Source organism: Jaculus jaculus, chromosome 9 (assembly GCF_020740685.1).
Source record: "Jaculus jaculus isolate mJacJac1 chromosome 9, mJacJac1.mat.Y.cur, whole genome shotgun sequence".
NCBI classification, from domain to species: domain Eukaryota; kingdom Metazoa; phylum Chordata; class Mammalia; order Rodentia; family Dipodidae; genus Jaculus; species Jaculus jaculus.
In genome coordinates this window covers 92,355,471-92,367,583 of record NC_059110.1, presented here as the reverse complement: position 1 = coordinate 92,367,583, position 12,113 = coordinate 92,355,471, and the positions used below count along the sequence as shown (strand labels likewise).

At 48.1% G+C, this 12,113-nt stretch overlaps 1 pseudogene; it reads right to left on the bottom strand.

The window, feature by feature from the left end:
• Window positions 1–10,601: 10,601 nt before the first annotated feature.
• The window catches only part of LOC101601261, an 89,252-nt pseudogene continuing 87,740 nt past the window's right edge, over window positions 10,602–12,113 (bottom strand).

The window sequence follows — 12,113 nt, the reverse complement described above, 5'->3', positions numbered from 1 at the left end:
GTTCATGGGGTGGAGAAGAAGGAACTGAGACAGAAAGGCAGCAGGGGGGAGAGAAGTCATTCAGAACGCAGAATAAATTACTCTTCCTGCAATTCCAAGAGCAAGCGTGAACCAACAGGGAAGGTGTAGGGTTGGAGGAGGTGTGGAGCCAGTGAGGATGGGTGCGTTGGCCTGTCCATCACCCATTCACCCCCACTTTGGCTTCCCCGATGGCATCTCCAGTCATCCAAGGCTGTGGCCAGGTTTATTGGTTACTGGTTTCCAGGAGGTGAATGTATTTATTAGGCATCCTGTGATGTGTGAATCCCTCACTGAGTGTGTGTAAGAGTGATCTTGGGCTGGGGAGATAGCTCAGTGGATGCAGTGCCTGCTGTGCAAGTGAGTACTTGAGTTCAAATCCCTAGACTCCGTGCATAGCCAGACACTGAAGCTCTAGCAGGTATAAGCCCAGTGCGAGCAGGGTGAGAAGGAGCTGGAGCCACGAGACTCTAGAATTTCACAAGCCTCCTAGCCTGGCTGACACAATGGCGAACAACGAAAGACCCCACCTCAAACAAGGTGAACAGGGAGGGTGTGACACTCAGAACTGTCCCCTGACCTCTACCTGTGCCCCTGCACTCACACACATGAACACACATGCCCACACAGACACAGATCTTGTTGCATGCCGAGAGAAACTGGTGGGCTGGGATCTGTGTGGATCTTCATGGAAGCTGTGGTAAGGCCAAAAGCCCCTGCTGACCACTGCTCGTAACCCTCATCAGGAGATGGCCAATGAAAGGCCTGACTGTGGTCAGGGCAGACCTGTCCCCTAGATGCGCTCATTTCTGCTACCCAGCCAGCCTTCATCACAAGCCTCATCTACATCTGGAAGTGTACCCTACCTTGGTATCTTCCAGTCACAATGCCCTACGCCCCCTCCCTAGGTTTCAAGCCTTTGGTTGACACCTCACCCCACCCTACGGCCATTTGCAAACAGCTAAGTGGAGCTCAGCTGGAGCCTGGTGCTGGCTGGTGATGAGTCTCCCAGCAGGAGAAGGCTTGCTGTGCAGAGACAGAGACCGAAGCAGTAGCATTAAGTCTTCCTGCTCTTCCATGCGAGCTGTAAGGATGCTCAGGCCGATGCTCTATGAGAGCACAGTCGGGTACAGCCAGGGCCAACACAAGCCCCAGGGGGTTAAATGCCAGCCGTAGTGATGCCCAAGCAGGGGCTGATGGGATAATGGAAAGGGGTATGTGCTTGGCCATTACCAGGCAGACAGAATAAGATAAGCATTGGGGTGAGGGGGAGGGTCTCTGTGTGTCTAGCTGGGCTAGGAAGGTAGAAACTAGGCATAGATTCTGCCACCCAATCATGGAAGGTTTGTATTCTTCAAAAATCATCATGTTTGTCTAAATAGGAGAGATTGTGTTAATTTTATTTGTTTATTTTTAAGTTTTATTTACTGGAGAGAAAGAGAGAGAGAGAGAGAGAGAGAGAGAGAGAGAGAGAGAGAGAGAGAGAGAATTGGTATGACAGGGCTTTCAGCTACTGCAAATGAACTCCAGACACATATGCTACCTTGTGCATGTGGCTTATGTGAGTCCTGGGGAATCAAACCTGGGTCCTTTGGCTTTGCAGGCAAGTACCTTAACCCTTAAGCCATCTCTCCAGTCCTGTTTTTTTTTTTTTTTTTTTGAAGTAAGGTCTCACTCTAGTCTGTGCTGACCTGGAATTCACTATATAGTTTCAGGCTGGCCTCAAACTCACGGTGATCCTCCTACCTCTGCCTCCCAGGTGATGGGATTAAAGGCGGGCGTGTGCCACCACACCCAGCAACTGTGTTACTTTAATTGCAGATAGTGTTTAATTAGTCAATGAGCTTAGCAGCTCCTCTGGGAAAGTGACTACGTTTTTAGCACAAGTCCTGCATCCAGAAGGGTCTTGTTCATCCAAGTGTGTAACCAGGTGAACAAAACAAGTCTAAACTTTGCCTTCTGGAGCTTCTGTTCTCTAACAGAAAGAGACATTAATCAAGAGCACGCAAATATCTACATCATTACAACCACAGTCCATGCTGGGAAAGAAAGTGGGGGTGTTGTGAGATAGTGTTACGTGGAGATTTAATTTGAACGGCAAGTTTAGGATGGCTTTCCCAGGGGATGTGAGGCTGAAGCCGAGGTATGAAGCAGCAATATGAGAAGTGGGAAGAGAAATTTCCAGGGGATGGAATCCGAAGGGAGAGGGCCTTGACAAGGTTGGCGAGTGTAGATGAAGCTCACGTGGCTGGAGACCAGGCCTGATGCTGGAAGGGCAGATGGGGATGGAAATACCAGGATGGGAGCAGCCAGGGTCCTGGGTGATGGATGGTGCTGTCCACGGTGCTGATCAGGAAAGGCACCGAGGTGCACAGCGACAGTGGGTCCCACAAGGCAAGGACATGCTCAGGAGGGCTGTGCCTTCAGAATAGGGTAGGCAAAGGATCCCTCTCTCCACAACACCCCAAATCTTTCTTCCTCTGACCTTTGGGCATTTGACACTTCTGTGTCCCTGGCACTTGTTTTTTTTTTTTTTTGTATTTCATAAACTCACTTCTCTGTGCTGATGTCTGAGGGAGCTAGGGGCAGGAAAGATATTGCTTCCCTGCCATAGAAAGGCATAAAAGAATATTTTATAAATGTTTTCTCATAAAGAAAGCATGGAACTTGGCACTCACTAGACAATCATCTCCTCTGTCTTCTGCTCATTCATTCATTGACAGAATCTAGAATCAGGATGCAGAGATTTCAACCTAAAGCCACAGGAAAGTAGCAGAAAGGAGTGGAATGGGTCAGGTGTGGGAACTGCAGAGGGCAACAGGGAGGTGTGGGGCAGGATATGGGGTCCACACACCACACAAAGGGTACAGGTAGCTGCTCTTTGGGCCTCATGTTGTCATGTCTTATGATTTCTAAAGAAGTGCCAGAATTTGGGTTTTAGATGGATTTTCTACTTGTGAATTTCTTGAAGCAACTGAATAACAAAATATCCCTTCTCTTTTGGGCTATACAAAACACATCTCTGGGACCAAATAGGTCTTCGCTTTGCAGTTTCTTAAGTCTATTCCTTCTTCATTTGATAGACAGATGGTGGGGTCTGTGGGAGGGTGACTTGCCCGACATGTCCATTGTTGTGAGCTAGAATGCATTTTCTCCAACTTGGAGTGCATGATAACTAACATTCACTGTCAACTTGATAGATTTTAAAAATCACCAGAGAAACACATCTCTGGGTGTGTCTATAAACATTTCCAGAGATGTTTAACTGAAGAGGGAGATCTCACCTTGAATGTGGGCAGTCTCGTCCCATGCAATAAGATCCCAGGTTGAGTAAAAACAGAAGCTGAGAGGAACACCAGCATTCAGCCCTTCCTGTGGCCCCCGACTGCAGGGGAAATGTGACCAGCCACCTCACACTCCTGTCACCATAGCCAGAGCTGCTCTTGCCACCACACCTTCCCCACCGCGATGGACTGTACGCTCAAGTTGCGAGCTGAGATAAACCCTTCCCTCTTTAAGTTGCTCTTTGTCATGTATTTGATCATAGCAGCAGAAAAAGTCACCAATACAAAGTGTATGCCATACCCTTTGCCCAGTAGACCAAAAGATGCATACAAAATACAGTCTTGCCTTCAGAGGAGTTTACAGTCTGTGGGGGGGGGGCAGTTCCATCCCCCCAGGACACAGTGAATGCCTAAGGAATCAGAGAAGAGGCACCCTACAAAGTCTGCAAAACACAAATAATAATGGGGTAGAGAGCTCTTCAGAGAGCTTTCCTGTTTCTTTGGCTCCAGCAGGTCAAAGGCTGTCTGGTGCTTGGAGGCCCAGCCCCACTGGGAGGTCTCAGCACAGGCACAGGTCCTCAGGTTGGAGATCAGGGCTCCTTACCAGAGCTTGGATGAAGGTTAGGTCATGTGGGTCCCTTGGCTGTAGCCTGCAGAATATGTCTGTGTGGCAATTTACAGCTTCTCTCTGCCGCCTAATTGCACCATCAGTGTGCTGTGTCGCAGGGCCGGGGTGAGGATGGATGGGCTGCTGTTATGGGCCTAATGGCCGCAGTAAAGTGCTGTGTTTACAGTGTTAAATAGCCCAGCCCACCACGCTTGTGGCCATCCCTCAGCTCCACCTTGGGGCCCTGGAGCTGTGCAGCTGGGCCAGGTTTTGTGGGTGGTTGGAGATGGGGCACCTTGTGAGCTCCCTCTGTTCCTTACATCAATCTGACAGTCTTTGAAGAAGGAAAGGTGAATGTCTTATTGGCCCCTTTCTTCTCCTCTCCCTGGGTCTCTGAGCTCACATACATCCCCTGAAGGAGAAGGGCCTCCAAAGGCAAAGGATAAAACCTACCGAACTGGGGAGGGGATTGTTACTGCATAGGACTTTATGCCTGTCCTCTGACTGAGGACATTCACCAAAATAAGGCTTTATTTCTCCCTTTGGACTTGGGGCCCTGATAATAAGGACTCTCCTTAGTCAAGGTGTACATGTCTGCTATCTTCCAACAGAGTCAAAGTGGGCCAAGGATTCCTTTTGTTGGTTCTTTAACTTTCTTGTTGGGTTTGAGACAAGGTTTCCATATGTAGCTCAGGCTGGTCTCATGATCCACCTAAGTGCTAGGTTTATGAGAACATATCACTATATTCAATGGTTCTTCCCCTCTTTAAGCCTCAGTTTGTTTTAAGAATTTTTTTAATTTATTTATTTATTTGAGAGCGACAGACACAGAGAGAAAGACAGATAGAGGGAGAGAGAGAGAATGGGCGCGCCAGGGCTTCCAGCCTCTGCAAATGAACTCCAGACGCGTGCGCCCCCTTGTGCATCTGGCTAACGTGGGACCTGGGGAACTGAGCCTCGAACCGGGGTCCTTAGGCTTCACAGGCAAGCGCTTAACCACTAAGCCATCTCTCCAGCCCAAGCCTCAGTTTGTTTTAAAAAATATTTTGTTTTTACTTATTTATTTATTTGAGAGAGAGAAAGAGGAGGAGAGAGAGAGAATGGGTATGTCAGGGCCTCTAGCCACTGCAAAGAAACTCTAGACACATGTGCCACCCTATGCATCTGGCTTATGTGGGTACTGGAGAATGGAACCTGGACCCTTACACTTCACAAGCAAGCGCCTTAACTGCTAAGCCATCTCTCCAGCCCAAGCTTCAGTTTCTTTATCCACCAAAGAGACTCAACACCCTTGGTAGGAGTCATCCTTGTTCCTCTAAGCTTCAGTGTCACCAGGAGCTCATTAGAGAGCCAACTCAGACCCACTAAGTCAGAATCAGAGTTTAACAAAATACCAGGATGTTCATACACACTGAAGCATGAAGAGCCAGTCGACAAAGCGCCCGAGACAGAGCCTAGCTGATGGGGGTCTTAAGACACTTTCTCTTCCCTCTCACTTATTTTCACTTTCTTTTTATAAAAATTTTTTGTTTATTTTTATTTATTTGAGAGTGACAGAGAGAGAGAGAGAGAGAGAGAGAGAGAGAGAGAGAGAGAGAGAGAGAGAGAGAATGGGCGCGCCAGGGCTTCTAGCCACTGCAAATGAATTCCAGACATGTGCGCCCCCTTGTGCATCTGGCTAACATGGGTCTTGGGGAATCAAGCCTTGAACCGGGGTCCTTAGGCTTCACAGGCGAGCGCTTAGTGGCTAAGCCATCTCTCCAGCCCCATTTTTACTTTCTAATGTCCCTGCCACAGTGGATGGGAGTGGGGAACGAGTCAGCCTAATGAGCTGGGATGAAGTGGGTGCTCAGTTCAGTATTGAAGGTGAGAGCAGGTTGCTGTTCTGAGCACACCACACCACCCCACCGGCTTGTTGGCCAGACTTTGGTTTTGCCCTAACTCTGTTTTTCTCCAGATTCCTCACCTCCCCTGCCAGCTGAGGAGAGAAAGGAATAAACTCCAAGAGTCAGAAATTTCCATGCTGCTTGGGATGGTGTCTGCTGGAGCCATTTTACTTGGGGATCTGGGAGAAGAAGGGTTGGGGATGAGCACCATTCTGCTCCCCAAAAAGGGACTCCAAGTACCTGGGTCAGCTTCAACCCACGTTGTGGAGAACCCTAGGCTAGGCACTCACCCTCATCTCTCTAATTTGCTATGCTTCTCAGGGTGAGTCTCTCTCTCTGGAGAAGACTAGTCCTGATAAGGTGTGTCCACTCGGACTTGGAGAAAGAACCTTGGTGTGCCACCTGATCTCACGTTCAATTTGAAATTGCCTCTGGAGAATCTCTGAGGAGGAGCATTAGTGTCCACCTCCTGGGGTGGCCTCTCCATATCTGGAGAGCTCTTGTGGTTATGAGACATCTGGATTACAGCCTCCCTGTATGTCACTTCACTCCCACTCAAGGACAAGGGAAGGTAAGGCATGGTTTTTGCCTACAGCGCACACATCTAGGAAGTTGGTCCTGTGCAGACTCCTGTAACAGGATTTTGATTTGGCAGATGCTAAGGGTCTGAGAATGCAGGAGATGGAGCTAGTGATTACTGTGAGTGTGTAGCAAATTAGGGAGGGCGCGTGGAGGAAGGGGTGTTTGAATTGGGCTTACAAGACTAGGAAGGTGTTTGGCAGGTGCACTGATTATCCTTCTAGATGTCTCTCAAATCCAGTGCTCCCTGTCATTGTCTCTGCCCTGCCCTAGGTCCAGTCTTGGCCCCCCGCACCTAAACTAGTACAATGATATCTTAGCATTTATCCATCACTCTTCTAGCCCATGGCCATCCTGTGCTTAGTGTCAGAGCATATTCTTTTTTTAAATTTTTTTGTTCACTTATTTATTTATTTGAGAGCGACAGACACAGAGAGAAACACAGATACAGAGAGAGAGAGAGAATGGGCTTGTCAGGGCTTCCAGCCACTGCAAACGAACTCCAGACGCATGCACGCCCTTGTGCATCTGGCTAACGTGGGTCCTGGGGAATCGAGCCTCGAACTGGGGTCCTCAGGCTTCATAGGCAAGCACTTAACCACTAAGCCATCTCTCCAGCCCTCCTTTTTGTTTTAATTTTTTTTCAAGGTAGGGTCTTGCTCTAGCTCAGGCTCACATGGAATTCACTATGTAGTCTCAGGCTGACCTTGAACTCATGGCAATCCTCCTACCTCTGTTTCCCAAGACCTGGCATTAAAGGTGTGTGCCACCACACCAGACTTAGGGCACATGTGTACACACAGCTGTAGTGGCCCTGTGGCATCCTGCTTGACATGGAGGCCTGTAGGTTCCCATTGAGGCAGGAGAGAAAGACAGGGGAAATTTTACAGACACAAGAAAGGAAAGAAGCCCCTTGACCCAGGGTCTGGTTAACACTTCTAGCCATCAGTGAAGCAAGAATTCCAGTGCGATTCATAATTGCTTAAGGACTTTCTCCCTTCCCAGCTGCAAACCTGAAATTGTCTAGGAATCACATCTGAAACCCACTTAGAGGAAAAGGACATGTTCTGAACCCCTTGTGCAATGCTGGTAGTTTCTGGTTTTACTTGATCAGGTTATAATTCCATCCAAGGCATCTCCGGGCCCACTCTGTAACCTTGCATATGAAAAGACCGAGAAAATGAAAAAAATCGTTTCTTAGAAACCCTTTGGGATAAAACTTGTGAGCTACCAAAATGGCATATATGACTAATTCTAAGACATTTAATTACCAGCATCCCTTCAGGAGCCTGTCCCTACTCTGAAGCATGTGTCTTACTCTCTGTTTTTCTCCTGTGAGGGGCCTGTCCCCAATATGGGATGTATTTCTTATTTCTTACTCTCTGTTACTCTCCCTTGGGAAGACATATCTATACTTGGGTATGTCTTCATTTCCTTCTGAGTGACTTTTTTCTCCTGACCCTCATGCCTAAGCCTATACTAAGATATTTTTTCATAAGATCTCCAATTCTGCTTTATACCAGCTAGTCCTTAAATATTTTTTAGAGCAGAATCCATAAATCCTGGGTTTAGCCCTAAAACTCTAGCCAAACTCCTTAGGCTGCCGAAGGTGAGAGTATTCAGGCATGTGTCTGCCCCCTCACTGCTGATACATGTCTGACCACCGTGTCACCCAGCAGTCACACACTGTTTAGTGCTCCCCAGACACTTGTGCCCTTAATGTCACCGAGTCATTGCACATGCTATTTCTCTTTTAAAAGTTATTTAAGTCATCTTTTTGTTTTTAACTCTTTTGTTTTTATAAAATTTGTAAGCAGAGAGATAGACAGACAGATAGGTAGGCAGATAGGTAGGCAGATAGGTAGGCAGATAGATAGGTAGATAGATAGATAGATAGATAGATAGATAGATAGATAGATAGATAGAGAGTGAGTATTGGCATGCCAAGGCCTCTAGCCATTGCAAACAACCTCCAGATGCATATGCCATTTTATGCATCTGGCTTTACATTGGTACTGGGGAATCAAACCCAGGTCTTTGCAGGCAAGCACCTTAACCACTAAGCCGTCTCTCTAGCCACACGTGATTCATTTTGCTTGGAGCACCTTTCCCTCAGCTGTCGTAATCGCTTGTGAAAATTCCACTAATGCCCCAAGACCCAGACCCATGCTGCAGACACCCTTTGTAGCTCTCTCCTCCCCTGCACCTGCACCTTCTTTATTTTTGGAGAGACTATCCTTTGTTCTCTCTCAGCGCTTCAGCCAGCAGTAGCTGCTCAGTTCATGTGACGGAGCAGGCGCCTTAGTTATGAGGTGGCCTTGCGGGCAGAGAGTTCAGCCTTGGCAAAGGCCCAGACGAGGGACAGGATGGCGAGCGGATATCAGGCTGTGCTGTACTGGGAGGGAAGATGTCGGCTGCAGCCCTTCTGGGTTCTTACGGTACTCTTATGTCCTGGGGTCACAGTGGGGATGGATGGGAGAGACTGGGAGCTCTTTCAACTCCTTTAGCTTTGCCTTCCTCACTGAGATTTCTCCCAGTGGGCAGAGGGTGGGTGGCAGCAGCTATCAGATGTGTAGTACCCAGCCCAGAGAGCCAGCCGGCTGACATATATCAGGGGCTTTGTCATCTTGTTGCTCGCTGGAAAGGGAAGTGGGGGAGATAATTGTGTCTCCTCGGGAAGAAATACGGATGCATGCAAGGGCATCTTTCTTTCTGCTTTGGGAGAAGAAACGTCTGCTCAGCATCCTCCTGAGTGGGGTGCGGCTGGGGAGTGTGTTTAACGCTTAAACTCCTGCTGGAATGTCACTTCCCATCAGGTAAATCATGCCTAATTATGCCCAAGAGATTTGCAATCATTCAAAGAGGCTGGCTGGGCACAACCTTGGAGCTAGGAGGGCAAACAGGAGGTCAGGAGGCCGTGAGCAACCAAGGGACAGTAGGCAAGCTGAACGGGAATCAATCCAGAATGTGACCATGATGACCATCTTTGTCTTTCATATCTACTCCATGTCTGTCTTTCTAGATGCTCCAGTTTGAACCAGTCCAGGCATTTATTTACTTTTTCTTTCACATTTTAAAATTGATTTTTTTATTGTACACCACTCTTGTATTATACTGATCTGGAAAAAAAAAAAAGATTTAGGAGTTATGCCCAAAATGAGAACCAAGCCCACATGGCAGGACCAAGTAACTGGAACATGATTTATAAATGAGACATGGTGAAACACACACTTGGATGTGATCAAGGGGCATTCCATTTCACTGCCACAAAACCAGGCAGAGGAGGGATTCTAAGACACACAGCAGGAGGCGCTCCTACCTCACCCCTTCAAGGCCACAGAGCTGAACCCATTTTGGTATGAGGAACGGCTTATTTTTCGTGACCACATGGGACTATTTCAACAACCACTAGAAACCCTAGAAGGGTCTTTTTTTTATTATTTATTTTTAACTTTTATTTATTTATTTAAGAGAGTGAGAGGTAGGTTAAAGATAGAGGGAGAGAGATAGAAAATGGGCATGCCAGGGCCTTCACCCAGTGCAAATAAACCCCAGGCACATACACTACCTTGTGCATCTGGCTTACGTAGGTCCTGGGGAACTGAACCTGGGTTCTTTAGCTTTCAGTTAAGAGCCTTAACTGCTAAGCCATCTCTCTAGTCCCCCAGGAGGTTTTTGTTTAGCATTATTTATAGATGTGTATGTGTGCATGTATGTATGTATTTTCATAAACTAAATGCAATGCATGAACTTAGTTCAAGATTGATCCCAGCGTTCTGGGATCAGGAAGGAAATAGTTGTTTCCTTAAAGTCACCATGTAGGCTACATTCCGATTCCACTGGAATGACCAGAACAGGCTCTAGGACAAATCATGCATTGTGGTTTCTCGCTGGCTGTGCTTCAGCATGTCTCCTCCCTTACCAACTCCCCAGACAGGTCCTTAGTAAACAAAGCACTAGAAGAACTAGAAGCACTCCCTCAACTCTGCTGGGTAAGAGGAGCATTGCCCAGGCCTGGACCCAGAGGTGCTATTTGGACTAGATTCTATGAAGGGAGTGGGTGCAGGAGACAAAGCACCAAGATGGAAATGGAAGCCACCGGTCCCCATCTGCAGCTACAACTTAAGATCCCAAAGATGTGGTCAGTGTGACAGGTGTCAGGGAGAGGGGCACGGGGCATGGGGACAGGGAGGGTGCTCCTTGGGGTCGCAGTCGGCCAGCTGGCCTTCACTTCTTGGTCTTGCCCTGGGCGGCCACAGTTTCCATGGCTTTACACCACAGTGTCTATCCCCCCAGGAACTGCATGGGCTTGATGGGCTTCCAAGTTCTTGTCCAATTCGTAGACAGTGGGAATCCCAATTGGCACGTTCAGCTCCATGATGACCTCTTCAGAGAGACCCTCTGTGTGCTTGATAATGCCCTGAAGGCTGTTGCCATGGGCCGCCATCAGGACTCTTTTCCTTTCCTTGATCTGGGGGATATTTTCTTCATTTCAGAAGGGCAGTGCTGTGGCAATCGTGTCCTTCACACTCTTGCAGGAGGGTAGCTGGTCCTCAGTAAGGTCTGCATACCTGCGATCCTTACCGACATCGCTGTAGAAGGGATGGTCGGGCTCCATCGGCAGTGGTGGGACATGGCAGGGGCCCTCCATCTTTACCTGGGCCTCACCATGCTTGGCAGCAGCTTCTGCTTTATTGAGACCAGTCAAACCCCCAAAATGCCACTCATTGAGGCACCAAGTCCTCACTACTGGCAGCCACATCTGGTCAATGGCATCCAGCACTGTCCAAAGGGTTCGGGTTGCTCTTCTTTGTCACGGAGGTGAAGCAGATGCCAAATTCGTAGCCAGCATCTGTCAGTGCCCGCCCACATGCTTCACGTCCTTGTGGCCCTTGGGGCTCAGTTTGGCATCCTACCAGCTGCTGAAGCAGTTCTCCAGGAAGCCATGGCAGAAGGCTCTGAAATACTTTGTTTATTTGAGGTAGAAAGAGGCAGATAGAAAGAGAATGGGCATGCCAGAACCTCTAGCCACTGCAAATGAACTCCAGATGCATGTGCCACCTTGTGCATCTGGCTTATGTAGGTGCTAGGGAATTGAACTTGGATCCTTAGCCTTTGCAGGCAAGTGCCTTAACTACTAAGCCATTTTTCCAGCCCTCTTTAATATTTTTTGTTTCATATATGTACATATATTATAACAAATTATACTCTTTTATCCCCTCATCATTGCTCCCATTACTCTGGAACCTTCCTCAGTGGGGTTATGGTATTCACTGTAGGTCAAAAAGGCCTCAGTCAGTCCCTGTAGGGTAGTTAGGGGACTGTGCCTCAGGATTTCCTGCCAACCCTGGGGCTCTTGCTCAGGTCCAGGCAGCTGTCCTTCCTATCACTCAATTAACTTGCTTTCTAAATGTGTTTAATCACACTACCCCCCTCATAGTCTCTATCTGCATTTTCCACTAATTAACCATCACAAATTGCTAAGTAACGAAGCAACAATGTAGCTATTATGAATGGCTGGGAATGGATGGAGATCAGAGTGTGGGTGTTGAGGGACTTTTTGCCGGGGAAAGGCCCAGGAGGCCTACAAAGAGGACAAAGTGACTATAAAGAGAACCCCAGGTCTGAGTCGGGCTGTTGGAAGACTTGAAGCTTACTGACAGCCCCTACTGTTGGCTGCAAGATTCGGGAGGACAGGGTTGAGGGTTGAGAGAGGGTGGGTGAAATTGACTCCTAGGT